Raw genomic sequence first — 18,313 nt, 5'->3', positions numbered from 1 at the left:
TGTTTTGTATGTAAGCGAAGTTGCTAACAAGTTCGCTGATATGGCGAACTTGTTAGACAAGCGAAGTTAGGGACAACTTCGCCTGAACATGCCAGGCGAAGTTGTCGTGTCTATATAAGCTGTTTAGGTTACGGATTATTGATTATTCCAACAAATTCAGTTCATTATTCAGAGAACGAGTTAGAGAGAGTCTGTATTTGGTGATCTTTGTATCACGTGTTTACGGTTGCAATATAACGTGTTTGTGTTTATTGTAACGTGTTTAATCGTATCGTCTTCTACGCTCGTAACGTCTTACGTAGGGATTCCGCACCTACGTAGAACGCGATATCTCGTGTAGATTCGGCTAGGAACCTACATTGGCTGATGTTATTACTGTATGTTCATTTGAACCTGCTGGGGAGGGTCCGGTTTTAAAGTTTTTTTTATTTGTTTTATGTTTTCAATCTATTAATTAAATTATGGATTATAATAAATATAAATTAAACCATATTTTATTTAACCGACACCACTACGTTTTACGTTTATTGGCAAATAATCTCATTATATATATTTGTTATATACATATATATATATATATATATATAATCTATAAGCCTTATACGTATATATTGTTTTAAATAAAACCCGACACTTTAAATTCACGTTTTCTCGTCGTTAAACGTTTATAAACTTATATCTTCATTATATATGTATTATTATTTAAACAAAAACATAACAAAAATATTAGATATATTTATATTTTTAAATTTCGTTAACGATTCAAAATGCATATTTGCTCAAATATTATTATTATAAATATTTATTTAAAAACGTAGATATTATAAATTTTAGTTATAGTATTGTATAATTTTCGTAATTAACTATTATATCTCAATTTATATGTACTCAAATCATTTAATTTAAATGGTGTATTTAATTATTTTATTTTAGATTTATATGTATTATATTGTGTATTAGGGTTATTTTATAAATAGTAAAGCAAATTATCATATTATAAATAAATAATTAACAGTAATGTTTGTTTTGCACTAATAATAACAATAGATTTTATTCGATCAATCAATAACATCTCAATCCCAAACATAACTCTAATTACATCAAAATCATAATTCATTTTAATCGTGTTATATCATTTATAATTCTTTATATTATCTTATTTAACTAGGAACCCTTGACGGTATATCTCGAAAGGTTTACTTTTCTCATTATCCTCATTTGTGTTTCGTAGCTCCGATCAGGTGAGTAATCATTCCCCTTTTACTTATTTTTAACCTTTTTGGGGACATATGCGTATCGTATCATATTTATCTATTATCTAGTATTCAAAATCGCAACTGTATAATCCTTGTGTGTATATCAGTTTATGCCTAACTTGCTATTTGCTTACTTGCTTTATTTGAATTGCATTCGGAGAGGCCCAACATATTCTCAGTCTAGTATGATCATACGACCGTCGTAGTGGCCGGCGTCTGACGCATTGACAATGGTTTCACCGACACCTCATTTTTGGTAACCAATGCCCATTCGCATGGCAACGGTTTAGCCCTTTCTTTATGGTTGATTTTTTGTGTATGTGCTATGGTTTAACTGTTTATCTCACAGGAACAGTTTTCATTTTTCTTTATATATTATATATACTATTATTGTTGTGTCTTAAACTGGTATTTTACTCACTCAACATGTGTTGTTGACAAAAATATATTTTATACGCATTTGCAGGTTATCAGCTTGATTATTTAGCAAGATGACGATCACGTAGAGATGCTTTTTAGGATATAAACTTAATTAATCATTGTTGTAATTTCGTTATACTTGATGCACTTAACTGTAATTATTTTATTTGAAATTATTAAATAGATACTGAAACTTATAATGTTGCATGATAGTAACCTTGAGAGCTGTGACAATCAGTTCATGCTCCGGCATTTCCGTCGTAGGTTGGGATGTGACAGAATCATCTATTGTTATTTTGAATCTAGATGATGATGAAATTGTGGTTGAAAAAGAAAGTACGGTTGATCAAAATGTAACAATGACAGTAACCGAACAAGATGAGAGAGAAATCGTGTTGGAAGAAGTGCACGAGGAGGTAGTTCCGTCTCATGTTACCAGTTGTCATGATGAAACAGAAAAAGGTTGTAGATCAACAAACCAACAAAGTTGATGTTGGAGTTTGGATGAGGTTCATGCAAAGTTTGGGTGATCCGAATGAACGAACGAATGAAGGAGTTAAGTTCTAGAGGGAGCATGCATTGAGTGGGGATGGAAGAAATGCTTTGTGTACCATGATAGTTGGTTATGGAGTTGAGAAAACAAAAGTTGTTTCCCATCTGAAAACGAGTAATGCAGTTCTATATATAGAAGGTAATCTTGAAACGAGAACAGTTGTAGACGGGAAAAAGAACCCCGTAGGTAGTGTTATAAAGTCGTATCAAAGAATAGCTAAAAGAGGTGAGAGCGTTAATAGGTGTGAAAGATCTTGGAAGAACAATGAAAATTGGTATTGAGAGGGAGTGTAAAACTTGGTGCAATACCAACTTGAAGGACCCGAATGACTAATACGAAAAGTGTAAGGGTGATATGTAGAATCTCAAGGGGCGTTTTGGTGGAGATCCAAATTTCAGAGACCAAGTTGAATAACTTGGTGTCATAGTTATATTTTATTTAATAAATTCGAAATTTAGTTTGATTGTGTTTCCTAGTTTGAGTAGAATTAGAATAGTGGGTGTTATATAAACCCTATTCAATAGTTTTATTTTTAAGCGAGTAAGAAAATATTTTGTTCTTGTTTCTTATTAATAGAAAAGAGCCGCATAAAGGTTTTATGCAAAATCGTCTTTGGTGTTCTTGATTCACTTGTCTAAGGTTTAACATACTCAACAAGATACAATGTAGGGCAAATATTATAAAAAAACATGCATACATTTGGTACTTTCTGATTCACAGATATGTCTTTTAACAATTTCTGCATATAAAAAAATTAACATACTTTCTTATTTTTTTTTCTTTCATAAAAGTCTCTTAACATTTTTTACACGTTAAATTCCCACACATTTTAAATTTGAACAAAAATTTGATTCTTTTTAACTAATTAGCAGGGGCATAAACGGGCCAAGCAGAGCTTGAATTCGACTAGGCTCAAGCTCGGTTGTTTTGACTTACGAGAGCTCGATCTCCAGCTTGGCTCGTTTTGGGCCTTTTTTCTAAAACTTGAACTCGGCTTCATGAGTTGTTTTTGTAGGCTCGAGTTTGGCACGAGCACAACTCGCTTATTATTTAGTAATAATTTTACACACATTAATATATATATATATATATATATATATATATATATATATTATTTAGTTATTTTTATCATTATTATATATATTTCTATTGGTTTTTATTAATTACAAATATCATCTTTTGGTCATTTATTTTGGTTAGAAAAATAGTTCGAGTCGTTTATTTTTGTTTTAAAAAATGTTTCGGCTCATTTATGTTGGATAGAAAAATTTAATTTTAATTTAAAAATATTTTTTACCACATAAGCAGTCCACTCATGATTTTTTCTACGTCATCGTACACGTCATCATCCACGTTAGAAAAACTAACGGAATCTAACCCCGTTGGTGAAAAGCTCGTTGGCGGCCAACATGTTGAAACTTAGGACTGTTGTGGTGCATTTTTTAAGTTTGATTTTGCGCCGACAAGTGAAATAAAGTTTAGATTATTAAAATATAATATCACTTATTTTTTCAACCGGCATTTTACAAATTACAGGAGTCAGAAAGTATAAAACAATCATAAGTATGATTGATATGTTGCTTTCTGAAGTCAAATCACTATTCAACAAAGTGAAAGAACGAAGTGATGTACCTTGGCGATGAGATCTAGGGCACAAATTGTTGAGATCAAGAAAAGTATTGAGTTTCTTCGGTTCATCATATTAGTGTTTCTTGTAATTTTGTTTAATCTAAGGGCGGAAATTAGATTTTATAGCAAAAATTTCAGAGCCTAAAAATGTACCGAATTGTACGACCATATTCAAACTTCATGCATAACCCAAACAAATATTAATGAGTGACAATGTGCCTATAAACTGTTTACTATTGTGATGTCTAACTAAAAACCAAAAACCTCCTAACTACCTTATGTTGTTTTGTGTGTTTTTGGTTCTAGTATTTGCTACGCCGGATGCCTGGGTCTTATTTATAAAGCATATGCCGGTAAGAAAAAAAAACTAATGTTGCTTTGTATGTGATTCAATACCATAAACTTTTTGTAAAAGTATTATATATCCTAAAACAAACTTTCAACCAACATTAGTTGCAATTGATTAACCATCAAATTAATAAAGGTACGAGAATTAAGAAACCACAAGGTAAAATTAGTTGGTTTTCTAGCTATTGACCATGTAAACACCGGTCTACATCCTTGTACTCCTTGATACCACATACATGCTCAACTTTGATTTCGAGACCACTAATTTCAACAAATTAGTTATCACCGCTGTAATAATTCGTTAAAGCGGAAACACAAAATATACAACGTCTAAGTTCTTATTTAAAAACATGTTTCTTTTTTTTCTATAATTCTTGTAGAGTGTTTCTTTTTAAATAATTTTTAGAGATGGTGTATTTTTATTTATATTTTTTTCGTATTGTTTGTTAATGAATAAAAAGAATTAAATAACATTTTGCTTGATAAAAAAGTTTGATACTTTTTGTTATAAATGTGACATTAATCGTATACACTCAAACTGGACATGGGACATTTGAAGTTGCACACTCGAAATTAAGGTATGTTGGTTGGAAAAAAACTTCATTAGGGTTAGATGATAAAGTTTTATACTTTGAGCTACTAGATTATGCATTAGAGTATGGTTCATACAAATCGAAAGATCTTTGGTTGTATTGCAAGATTCTTGATGATGACCGTTTGAAACTATTACGCAATGATAAAGATGTCACCGAGATGGTGTCTTTGGTTAGTTCCAGTTCCAGTTCTGCACAAGGTTTCGTTTTATATGTTCAAACTAATAAGATAAGGAAACCCACAACCAATCCCACTAGCCCTTAGCCCAACCCATTACCCTGCCAAGTTCATCTAAATCCCAACCGGGAGCTTGCTTTAGCAATAGTTCAGAGGTTAAGAAGTACACCAAGCTTACTACTACAAAACAAGTTCCACCGCTTAAAGATAAAATTACAACATCTGAATCACCAGTTAAGAAAACACTTAATTCACTAGTTAAGGTTACAAGTTTAACACTTGGATCACTGGTTAAGGTTACAGAGACAACACTTCAATCACCACCAACTGACACAAATGAAGATGGAATAGATGATGGTGGGTCAAATTCAGAGAGTTCAGAAGATGATGATTCTGATGATGTGTCTTATGAATGTGATTTGGATGATGATGGATCTGACAAAGATGATGAAGAATGGATAGATTTAGTTGCTAAGATACAAAATGTGAATGAAGAATATGTTGAATAAAAGAAGTTACTTGAAGAATGTCTAAAACAATCTACGGATGCAATTAATGAAGAATCTAGTAGTCATGAAGATTCCAAGGCTAATGATGACACACCTAGAGAGAGTGAAGATGATGACATTAGAGGGAACAAGCATAAAATAGTTGTTTCTGTTGTAAATGAAGAAACTGACTATTCTAAGTTTAAATGGGTTGTTGGGATAAAGTTCCCAACTAGAGATGCTTTCTAAGAAGCAGTTGGAAAGTATGTTGTCTCAAACGATAAAAATATTTACACTTCTACAAGTAACAAGAGTAGTAGAGGACGTGTAGGTGTCAAATGTGTGGAAGGGTGTTCATTTAGTCTATATTGTTCATCTCACAGGGTCAAGAGTTGCTATATGGCTAAAACTGTGAATAGTAAGCACAACTGCCAGAGAAACATGATATAGAATAGACAATTGACTGCTAAGTTTATAGCTAATGACTTCTTGCCATTATTCAAAGATAAACCTCTATAATGTGCTAAAAAGATCCAACAAGCATTTAAAGAGAAACATATGGTGCTTATACACAAATGGTTGGCTTACAATGCCAAGAGTTGTGCATAAAAGATGCCTCATGGGTCAATGAGGGAGCACTGCAGTAAAATTGGGTCTTACTTGACAGCATTCAAAAATCCAAATCTTAATTCAACCTTTGAATTGGTAACCGTCCCACCAGGGTAAAATAACCAGGACCCAAATTCAAACTTAGAGACATTATTTAGGTTTTTTGTGTGTTTTGATAGGGGTGAGGATGGGTATTTTTGGATGGTTGCAGGAAACTGTTGTGTCTGGATGGCTGTTTGGCTGCAATTGGGAGAGATTCCAATGACCAGATGTACCCTGTGGCATCGGCTGTTGTTGAAGGTGAATCTAATGATAGTTGGGAATAGTTCATGGAAGAACTAATAAAATGTGTAGTTGTCAAAGACTCAAAGATGGTGGAAAAAACTATATACTTATCTGTGGCGAACAAAAAGGTATGACTTTGCTTTCTTGATATTTAAGTTATATAAGTTTTAAAGTCTAACTATTATAATATGACATGGATTAGTGAATGTTGTGTCTTTGGTTTGGAAAAATATTGAGCATAGAAACTATGTAAGACACATCTATACAAATTGGAATAAGAAGTTCAAGGGTGAAGAGTGAAAGATGTATTTTGGCAGACATGTAGGGATTATAGTGAGCCTGACTTCAATAATGCTATCAAGGTGATGAAAGCAGTATCAACTGCAATGGAGGCATTCATGAAACACAATCTTCAGCTTTCTTAAGGATAACATATGTTGTGATGTCATAGTAAATAATATGGCTGAGACGTTTAATGGAACCATAGTTTAGTCTAGATCTATGCATATTATAGAATAGTTAGAGAATATAGGGTCTCAATAATGACCAGGGTAATTAAGATTCTGAAATGTTAGTTCAAGATGTGGTTGTGTGCCCAAGGATACAGACTAAACTTGATAAAGAAAAAAAGGGCTTATAAATGTTTAGTGTTCCCATCAGCGTATAATATGTTCCAAGTTAGTGATTTTGATGATGTTGCCATGAACTTGAATAACAGAACATGTACATGTAGAAAGTGGGACTTAACAGGTATATATATATATATATATTCTAGTTATTCGCTTTCGTTTTACACTTCATTTATATTATATCTATAACATGATTAAATTATTCACTTTTCTAAGATTTAAATCATATACTTATAATTTATAAATTTATATGACAATGTATAAAAAAAACTCAATAGATAAATGGATTTATTTTTAAAAATGGATAAGATTTTAAGCATATATTTATAATTTAATGATTAAAAAAATACTTCGTAAATTGAAATCATATTAGAGTTTTTTTTAACAATCTTCAACAATATGTAATGATAGTATATACCGATCACTTTCAAATATAATAAAGTATATCGTGTTTAGTTTCTTGGGTTTTTTATTTATCAAGGATTGCTTCGGGTTTTTTGTGGAACTTATATTTGATTGTTAGTTGGTACATAGATCGTTTGGTACAAATTAACTACGTTTGGCTCAAATACGTTACGGATAAAAGATAGGTAATATGAATATTTTTAAAATTTTGAGAATTCAAATAGATTTATCGTTAAACTTGTTACAAGTTCAAAGTTTTGACTTTTAAATGCAAAACAAATGAAAGTTAGAATTTTAAATGTGTCTGGGTTTCAAATTTATTTTAAGGACATTTTTGAAAATAGTCCAAAGATTCAGGATTTTGCACATTGAGTAATTTTCCCATGACTATTAAAATTTAAGATAAAATGATAAACACTTCCGACATGCCACCTCTAGGCCTATCAATGTTTCTAACTTTTATCAAATTAGAAACATTTGTGTCAGCATTGGCTTTTCCTTGAATTGTGATCAGAATGTTGTATGTAAAGCATGCCATACAAAATTATGCTCAAGTGAAGCAAAACATTCACAAAATTGAATGGGTTAACACGTTATTATTTTTTTTATCAATTGGTAAAGTCGAGAAGCCACTCAAACTTATCAATATCTTTCTTATGGTGTAACTCAAAATTATTATTATATGAGAAGTGTTATTCGAAATTGATTCATAACCAAATTTCTTCAATTATACATATATGGCAGTGAGTATAAATTTTCAATAGTTGAGGTTTTCTTGGGTATGTTTTTGCACGTGCATTATTTTTTTTATTAAGTTCATTTTTCTTTTTGAAAAAAATCATTTTGTGATATAAATAAAATCAATTTATGTATAACGATACAAGCATAGATGTAATCATTTTTCTATATACATTATGTATTGCTTTATTTCTAACTTAATTATTTAGATCATTACGTGTGTTACACGAGTTTTAAAGCTAGTGTGTGTGTATATATATATTGGGTTTGGATCAAATATAAATGAAATTATCGTGCTAGACGTGAGAATCAAGTAGAGTAATTATATATACAAGTAGATTAATTATGCAATTACTCTATGATAATTACTCTATGATGTAATTACATAATTACTCTATTTGCATATATAATTACTCTACTTGATTCTCATGTTTAGCACGAAAATTTCATTTGTACGTTAACATTCCCCTATATATATTAACCATTAATCATTCAAAAATTAAGTTATGTTTATATGTGTATAATAAAGTTGGATTTTAACAAGTATACCATGTAAACATGTGTGTGCAGGCTTTAATGGAAGGAATGATGAAGAGTTTCTTCATGAATGTTACCTCAAAGAAACATACTTAAATTCATATTCATACTTAATTCCACCATTTCCCAGTGAAAGGTTTTGGCCAAAAGTTGATTATCCTTTGGACCCTTGCCTACTTACATCAAAAGTCAACCTAAAAACAAATAAAGAGATCCCTATGAAAATATAAGAAGCCATGTACATTGATAACATTAAAAAGACACTGACCATAACATTAGACACTGACCATAACATTAGAAAGTGTACAAAACCTAAGAGGTCTAAGACTCAAGCCACATAAAAAAACTCGTGCAAGGGGAAGGTCAATAAGGTCACCACAAAAATCAACACAAGCCACATAGCCATATAAGCCAACACTATAGCCAACACAAGCAGTTGGTTCTAAAAGGCCAAGGGGGATGATAAAAGGGATGTCAAATCAACCAAGGAAAAAGTCAACTGAAACAACACAACCAAGTTAGCCAACACAATAGTAAACTCGTTCTAAGAGGCTAAGGGGAAACACAAAGGTGAGAAGTCGGGGAAATGCTACTTAATGGTTCATGGTTGATGATTAAGTATGTTAGCAATGCATTTTGGAATAACTAATGTATGCCCTAGTTAACAATGTTGCAAACTTGCCTTTTGGTTCATGTATTTTGGTTAGTTAACAATGTTACAGACTTGTCATTTTTGACGTTCCATATGTACTTATCAAAGTAATGTAAGTTGCAACATATGTAATGTATGGAATTTAGTTATGTATGATGTATGAGTTGTAAATGTCATTTTGTCCATTTGATAGTTGCATGCTATGGGCATTTGGTCATTTTGTACAGTCAATTTGATATAGGCATTATGGTCAATTTGACCAGTTAATCTGATATGGCCGTGGTCATTTTGTGATGTCATACTTGTATGTCTATGCAATGGGCATTTGGTCATTTTGTTTATAGCAGGTTCTTATGTTAATTTGGTCAATCTATATGGTTATATGCAGTCAAACTGATAAGGCTGCGGTCAATCGGTTAGTCAGTTTGATATATGGTTACAGTTAATATGATATAGTCATTTTGAGTAGTAGCAAGTTATTATGGTGATTTGGTCATTATGGTCATATTTTTTAGTTAATGTGTTAGGTCATTATTGTCATTTATGTTTTGAGTCATATTAATGAGCCTTTGGTTATCAAAATGGTTTGTGCACACATATTGCCAACCACATTAACTTCACATTACGTTGACATCATTAACATCACAATAAATTGAGGGTCATATTTTTTAGTTAATGTGTTAGGTCATTATTTTCATTTATGTTTTAAGTCATATTAATGAGCATTTGGTTATCAAAACAGTTTGTGCACACATATTGCCAACCACATTAACTTCACATTACGTTGACAGCATTAACATCACAATAAATTGAGAACAAGAACATCGATCGATTGAAATTGAACAACCATGTGTTCACATGAAACACATTACATTCGATACACTAACAACATTTCACAAAGATAAAGTCCACCATATCGCCATGGCAACAACTGCCAAATATATATCACTTTTACTCTTCCGATTTGACTTTTTTAATGGAGATGCAACTTCAAATTCTTGTTATCTTCTTCCAACACCATGTTCTTTAACTTTAAATTTTATACATGCATCTCTTTTATTCTTGATCTTTTCTTGAACAACATAACTTTAAGAAACTATCAAATTCTTCTATCCATATGAAGAATTTGCAGTCTTGATTCTAGTCATAAAAAAATAATTAATATATATAGGTAGAAAATTAAATTTGATAATTAAATACTGTACTTATCAGCCATAAAGGGAAACCATAGAATTCATCCCCAATTCGAGATCTTCCAGGTCCAACCCTACAAATTGCAATTATATTGTGGTTGTAGTAGACATTTCCTCCTAAATCAAGTTTAAACCTTTTAGGGTGTTTCTTGCGGCCAAATGTACAAGATAATGATAAACCTGTTTCATTGTTCAGAGGATCGATGGAAGATTGCAACCACATCTAATAGATGGTGATGATTCGATTGTTCTTGCTAGTTCATAGGAGAAACTAAAGCTTTTAGGGTTTGATGTACGATAACAATTTGAGATAAATCATTTAAAGAGAGACAAATCCATGTTGGCTACAATGTAATAGGTTTTTGACAACTAGGGTTTAAATGTTAGTAAGAAGTTAATGGAGTTAGCACTCAGTTTTTGGGGCTTGATGGAAGAAAATATGATAACAGTTGGACCGTTACCAACCAATTTGTTGGTTGGGACCAGCGACTAAAAGGTGATTGTTGGGACTAATAAAAACCAATACACATGTTTTCAAATATGCTTTATAATAAATGAAATCGCTAACTAGAGAAATGTTATTAAAATGATTTTTGTAGATGAACACCAAGTAAAAGATTTAACCTTCTTAAAGACAAAAATGTGTTGTGAGTAGAGGGTATTCTTGAAAAAATTAGTTCAAAAGTGATTTATACGCAACCGGGGAGTGAGTGTTAGACTCACCCGGTGAAAATTGGCTTGGTCAGGTTACGAAACATTTGTGAGAGGAGTTGAGGTAACCTTTGAAGGGGCGTCTTTCCTAGTCATGTATGGAACCTATGAATATGAGCTAAACCACAAAAGATTTTGGGTATAAGCAACACAACCTCACGGTGGAAGATAACTTATTGCTACAACATATAATGGACCAAGGATTGAGTAGACAACTCCAGATCTTGATCGCTTAGATAATTCTTGAAAAGATGAAACAACTGTTAGCTCACCTCATGAGATGTCACAGCCCCCGACCTCTATACCCCGGTAGGGAAGCCGTGAACATTGATTGGTGGTATCGGTGTTTATTAAATTATTTTGCAGCGAAAATTTCATCAGAACCGTAGTTAGGAAAAATGATCAGAGTTACAAAAACACCATGATTTTTTATTATAATAAACCGGGAGTTTAATCCATTTTGACACAAACATAATTTTTATAGGGATAATCCCTAATATACAAAACACGTTTCTTTATTCTTGTGACAAGCCACTTAATTATGCTGGAAGCCCGCATGCATCATTCCTTTGTCTCTAACAAGTCACCTGAAACATGCTTAAAATATTTGATCATCAAGAAATACTAGTGAGTATATTCATTTGTAAATGACACATTTTACATTTACAGCATTAAGATGTTTTTACATCTGCCTGCTTACAAATTACCGAAAGGTACTTGTCACTAGACCGTTTCTATGACTGTGGTCATATTACTTATTGGCTAGCACTTGTCCAATAAGTAACGTGTAATAGCCAGTAGGCAATACCAGTAGTAACCATCCCGTAAGTCTACAGAGACTTAATCACGTACTGTACTGTATTTTAAATACTTTATAAATACATTCGAAAATATTTAGACAATCTATCATGTGTTTTTATATGTTTTGAAATCACCATGACAGTGTCGGAAAAATAGTTGTCTCACGCAAATATGAGTTGTATAAAAACTCGAATGTCTCACCTTTCAAGTTTACAATTAAACAAAACGCCTCTTGGTATTAAGCACCTAGGATAAACACAATGTAGTATACCTAGATTAGTATAAAACCAATAATCATAACGATAATCACGAGAGTAGAAACTTTACACGATGGCACAATGTCATACCTTAACAGGAAGAGCTTTTGGATTCACGTTTAAGTTTCTTTTGATCGGATAGGATATCGCTACGATAACTCGGGTATTATACTATACTCTTAATATATAATATGTGTATGTGAAAAACTCAGAAAGAAAAGATAATTTTAAGCAAGGAAGAATGTCCCGTTGCCAATCTATTTATAGCTTATTCTGGAGCCCATCGCGATACGTGTTAGTGCACGGTTTGTGACTGGTGATTTGCAATTAAAGTATTCAAGGATAAAGTATTCGATAGCTACGGAAAAGGGGGAGTCTGTTAGTGCACGGTTTTGGTGTCCGTAGCGATCGAATAAGTTATAGGCGGTTTAGTCTTTGTATTTAACGTATATTGTAAATAGCATATAAATAGGGAGTTTATGCTCATAATTTAGTAGAGAACTTGTACATAGTTTAAGTTATCCTCTCCATAATTTATTATTCTCTCTAATGTATTTACACTAAATTATCAATAAAGTATTATATTTAAAGTATCGATTTTGTGTTGATGTATCGTATTAGCGGCTAGATCTTAGTCTTTATGACGTTCTCTCAATACGTGATGGCCAAAGGCAAAGGGCGTCGCGTATCGCAACAAATCTTATAGCCTTGCCTAATCAGCCCTAGGCCTACTATGTGGCACGCCACGTGGCAAGCTACGTGTCCTAACTGTGTAACCTCCACATCGGGATGTGCGATGTGTAGCTTTATCAACTCATCGCGTATCGCTACGCCGCAATATTTCTGGAAAATGTTACATGTCATCGCGCTGCGTGATGAGGCAAATCTAAACCCGTCGCATATCGCGCTGGAAGGATTATTAAAAATCTTAAATTTTGAAAAAAATACTAAGGTGGACCTTAAGCGGGGCCCGCGACGGAGATGCGAGCGTGCAGAGTGCAAAGTGCGCCATCAAAGCGCCACATTATGCCCATCGCACTTCGCCCGAGCCCGTGCTCGTACGCATTCGGGTGCTTCGCACCCTCCACTAGGACCACTGGGTGTGATTTGTCTTATAAGAATATTAACATATAAATTTTCTTTCTTATAAAGAGCTCAGTAGTTTTATAATCTAGCGATGTGGGACAAGAAACTTACTCTCCTATTTTTACTATGGTGGAAGCTTATCTTTTTCTTTCCTCCACCAATGTGGGATGGATTTTTCTCCTTCTATTTTCTTTACTTTTCCTTTAATTTATTTTGTGGTTTGTTATAGTCTCCCCTACTTATTTTGAATCTCGTCATCGAGATTTGGTTGGAATAAGTGTGGGTACTTCCGTTTCATTTCTGATTCCAATTCCCAAGTATATTCTGGTCCACGTTTTGAATCCCACTTCACTTTGACCAGAACTATTCTTTTATGATTGAGATTCTTGATGTTTCTATCTTCAATTAGCAAAGGTTGCTCAGCGAATTTCAACTTTTCATTTACCTTTATATCTTGAAGGGGTACTTCTAGTGTTTTATCAGCTAAACATTTCCTTAAGTTACTTACATGAAATACATCATGTATACCTAACATTTCCTCTGGTAATTCTAGCTGATAGGCTACTGGTCCAATTCGTTTGATAAATTAAAATGGTCCAACAAATCGTGGACTTAACTTTCCTCTCTTACCGAATCGGATTACTCCTTTACATGGAGATACTTTTAGTAGCACTTTGTCTCCCACTTGAAATTCCAATTGTGTGCGTCGATGATCCGCATAACTTATCTGACGATCTCGTGCGGTCTTTAATCTTTCCTTGACTTGATTTATCTTATCGGTACTTTCTTATATGATTTCAGGACCTGATAATTGTTTCCTCCTATTTCTGTCCAACACACTGGATATCTGTTCCTTCGTCCATAAAGGGCTTCAAATGGGGCAGCATTAATGGTTGTATGATAACTGTTATTATAGGAGAATTCTATTAGTGGTAAATGGTCATCCCAATTTCCACCAAAATCTATTACACATGCTCTTAGCATGTCTTCCAATGTTTGTATGGTCCTTTCACTTTGACCATCAATCTGTGGATGGTATGCTGTGCTCAAGTTTAATTTTGTTCCCATAGCTACTTGGAAACTTTTCCAAAAATGAGAAGTAAAACGGCTATCCCGATCATATACAATGGATAATGGAACTCCATGTAACGAGACAACTTTGTCCACATACAGCTTAGCTAATTGTTCCATTTTGAAAGTTTCCTTCATTGGTATAAAATGAGCTGATTTTGTTAATCTATCCACAATCACCCAGATTGTGTCATTACCTCTTCTTGTGGTAGGTAATTTGGTACCAAAATCCATTGTTAATAATTCCCATTTCCATTCTGGCATTTCTAATTGTTGAAGTAATCCTGATGGCTTTTGATGTTCTGCTTTAACTTGTGAACAAGTTAAGCATTTTGAAACATAACTAGTTATGTCCTTTTTCATTCCTATCTACCAATAGATTTTCATCAAATCTTGATTCATTTTATCTCTTCCAGGATGCATTGTGTATTTGGAGTTATGGGATTCTTCGAGAATCTTTTCTCGTAATTCTCCTATGATTGGTATCCAGATCCTGTTCCCTATTCGGAGAATTTCATCATTTCCTTTGACAAGTAGATCAATGGTACCATTTCTTTTCTCATCAGCAACATTATTTTCTTCTATTGTTTGTTTCTGAGCATTCTTTACTTCGTCCATTAAATTGATTTGATTTTCTAACCTTACCGCACTCTTTTAGGTTTCTCATGCTCTTTTCTGCTTAATGCATCGGCTACTATATTTGTCTTACCTTCACTGTATAGGATTTCATAATCATAGTCACTAAGAATTTCCATCTAGCGTCTTTGCCTCATGTTAAGCTCCTTTTGCCCAAAAATATATTTTAAACTTTTATGATCTATTAATACAGTAAACTTACTACCATATAAATAGTGTCTCCAGATCTTTAGGGAAAAAATTATTGCTCTCAATTCTAAGTCGTGTGTTGTATAATTCTCTTCATGCTTCTTTAATTGTCTAGATGCGTAAGCAATAACTTTTTCACGTTGCATTAGTACACATCCCAATCTGATTTAGAAGCATTACAACAAACTGTGAAATCTTTTGTTCCTTCTGGTAATGCAAGTATTGGGGCATTTGTTAGCTTCAAAGTTATAAAAGCTTCTTCTTGCTTAGGTCCCCATTCAAACTTGGACATTCTCACACGTTAACTTGGTTAACGGAACTGCTATTCGGGAAAAATTTTGAATGAAGCGTCTATAATATCCTGCTAATCCTAAGAAACTTCGAATTTCTGTAAGAATTTTAGGAAGTTCCCAATTAGTAATAGCTTCTATTTGGAAGGGTCCACGTGAATACCTTCATGGTTAACCAAGTGTCCTAGAAAATGTACTTCTTGTAACCAAAATTCACACTTTGAGAATTTAGCGTAAAGCTTCTCTTTTCTCAATAGTGTCAAAAGTGTATGAAGATGTTTGACATGTTCTTCACTGGTTTTGGAATAAATGAGTATATCGTCTATAAAAACAATTACGAATTTATCCAAATATGGTTTACATATTCGGTTCATCATATCCATGAAGCAGCTGGTGCATTGGTTTTAAACCAAATGGTATGACTGTAAACTCATAATGACCATATCTTGTCCTAAAAGCTATTTTAAGAACATCTTCTTCTTGCACTTTTAATTGATGGTATCCTGAGCGTAAATCGATTTTAGAAAAATATCGAGCTCCTTGGAGTTGATCGAATAATCATCAATTCATGGTAAAGGATACCGATTCTTAATCGTGACTTTATTCAATTCTCTATAATCAATACACATACGCAACGACCCATCTTTTTTTTTTTGACAAACAGTACTGGTGCTCCCCAGGGTGATGAGCTAGGTCGTATGAAACTTTTTTCTAGCAATTCATCTAATTGTTTCTTTAATTCTAACATCTCTGTTGGCGCTAATCTATATGGTGCTTTAGAAACTGTCGCTACTCCTGGTATTATATGGATTCTAAATTCAACTTCTCATCAGGCGGTTGTCCAGGAAAATCTTCTGGAAAGACATCAGGATATTCCGATACTACCGGAATTTCTTTTAGTTCTTTTCCTTTGGCGCTATTGATTACAGAAGAATGATATATACTACGCCTTGTTTCCTTAGATAGCTTGCCACTTTCATTACTGATATGAATTTTCTAGGCTTGAGCATTTTATCTCCTTGAATTGTAATAATTTATCCTGCTGGCGTGCGAATTTCAACATAATTTGTATTAAATAAGATTCGAGAATGATTGGCTACTAACCAGTCCATTCCTAATATAACATCAAATCCAGCCAGATTCATTGGGAGTAAATTTTCTTTCAACTGGTGGCCTACTAAGTTTATGTTTTCTTCTTGAAGTACTTCATGAATATGAATGGAATTTCTATCATCCATTTCTACTGTGCAGACTTGATGGAGTTTGGTTAATGGTTGATTTAAGGATTGGCAAAACTTCGTGTTTATAAAACTTTGGTTTGCTCCGGAATCAAATAATACTTTAGCGTAAACTTTATTAATAAGGAACGTACCCGCAATGACGTCGGGAATCATTGCTGCTTCTTGTGCAGTGAGCTAAAAAGCTCGTGCATTCTTCTTAGGTCCCTCTGTATTCTTTGCTTTGTTGTCAGGCACCTTTATCAGCTTTGGACATTATGGACGGATGTGGCCAGGTTCTCCGCAGTTGTAGGAACACGACTTTCCTTTCTTCTACATTCTTCATCCGTATGTCCCAGCCATTTTGCAGTAATTGCAATACTTAGATTTCTTAAAAGCGCATCTCCTTGAATGCCTTTTTCTGCAAGTTCTACAGAAAGGATGAGCATAGGATTTCCCTGTTCCTTTCTTCTGAAATTGTTGGGTAATCTTCTAGGCTAAATCTTTCTTTTTGTTTTCAACCTGAGTTCGGATTAATCCGTCTGTCATGGTATTGGCTAGCTCAACTGTTTCCTCAATAGTCTGAGGTCTAGCTAACTTTACAAAATCGCGGATTTCACTTACTTATCCCCAAATATAACGAGAAATTAGCACTGACTCTGGCGAAGCCAAAGCTGGTACCATTCTCGCATATTCGAAGAATTTTGTCGTATACTCACGACACTTCACACCTTCCACGTTGTGGTTTAAGAACATAGTAGCATTCTTTTCTCTCTCATGAGGAAGACAAAATTTCCTTTCTTCTATTTCTTTAAACTCTTCCCAGATCATAGTATAAACTATGTGACTTCCCTTTGACTGGAGGACTGTGTTCCACCATTCCATTGCTTCATTAATGAAGAGGTTAGAAGCATATAATATTTTATCTTCTTCAGCACATTTACTGATTCTTATAATAGTTTCTGTCTTTTCTAACCAGCGTAATGCTGAAAATGGTCATTCTTTTCCAGAGAATTCGGTTGGTTTACATGCCAAAAATCTTTGTAAGTACAACCGTGAACTTTTGACTTTTTGGGTAATGGGTTTCTATTTCCTCCATTCACACTATTACTAGCTTCAGTGTTAGAGTTACGTTTATTACTCTCTGTTGTATGCCTAATTTTAGACAAGGGTTGCTTAATAGCATCAACAATTAAAGGAATTGCTCCAGTTTCTTTCTGAGCTATCATATTTTCAATAGCATTCATATTCAGACGATTTTCATGATTATGCTCGTTTTCGTGATTGTGCTCATTTTCGCGATTATGCTCATTTTCATGGTTGTGCTCATTTTTGTGATTGTGCTCATTCAACATCTGAATTACATACAAGAAGGAATTATTAATATTATAATTACATAATAAGGTAAACAAGATATTAAAAACACATAAGCATAAATAACACATAGGCACAGAATATGTCAAAAAATCGTCGATCTTTGCGATATTTACTCTTTTATATATATATATATATATTCATCACTATAATTTACATCTACACACT

This window comes from Bidens hawaiensis, unplaced genomic scaffold (genome assembly GCF_021521415.1).
Source record: "Bidens hawaiensis isolate Kalapana, Puna unplaced genomic scaffold, B.hawaiensis_p1.1 tig00054311_1, whole genome shotgun sequence".
NCBI lineage: Eukaryota > Viridiplantae > Streptophyta > Magnoliopsida > Asterales > Asteraceae > Bidens > Bidens hawaiensis.
This window is presented reverse-complemented; position numbering follows the sequence as displayed.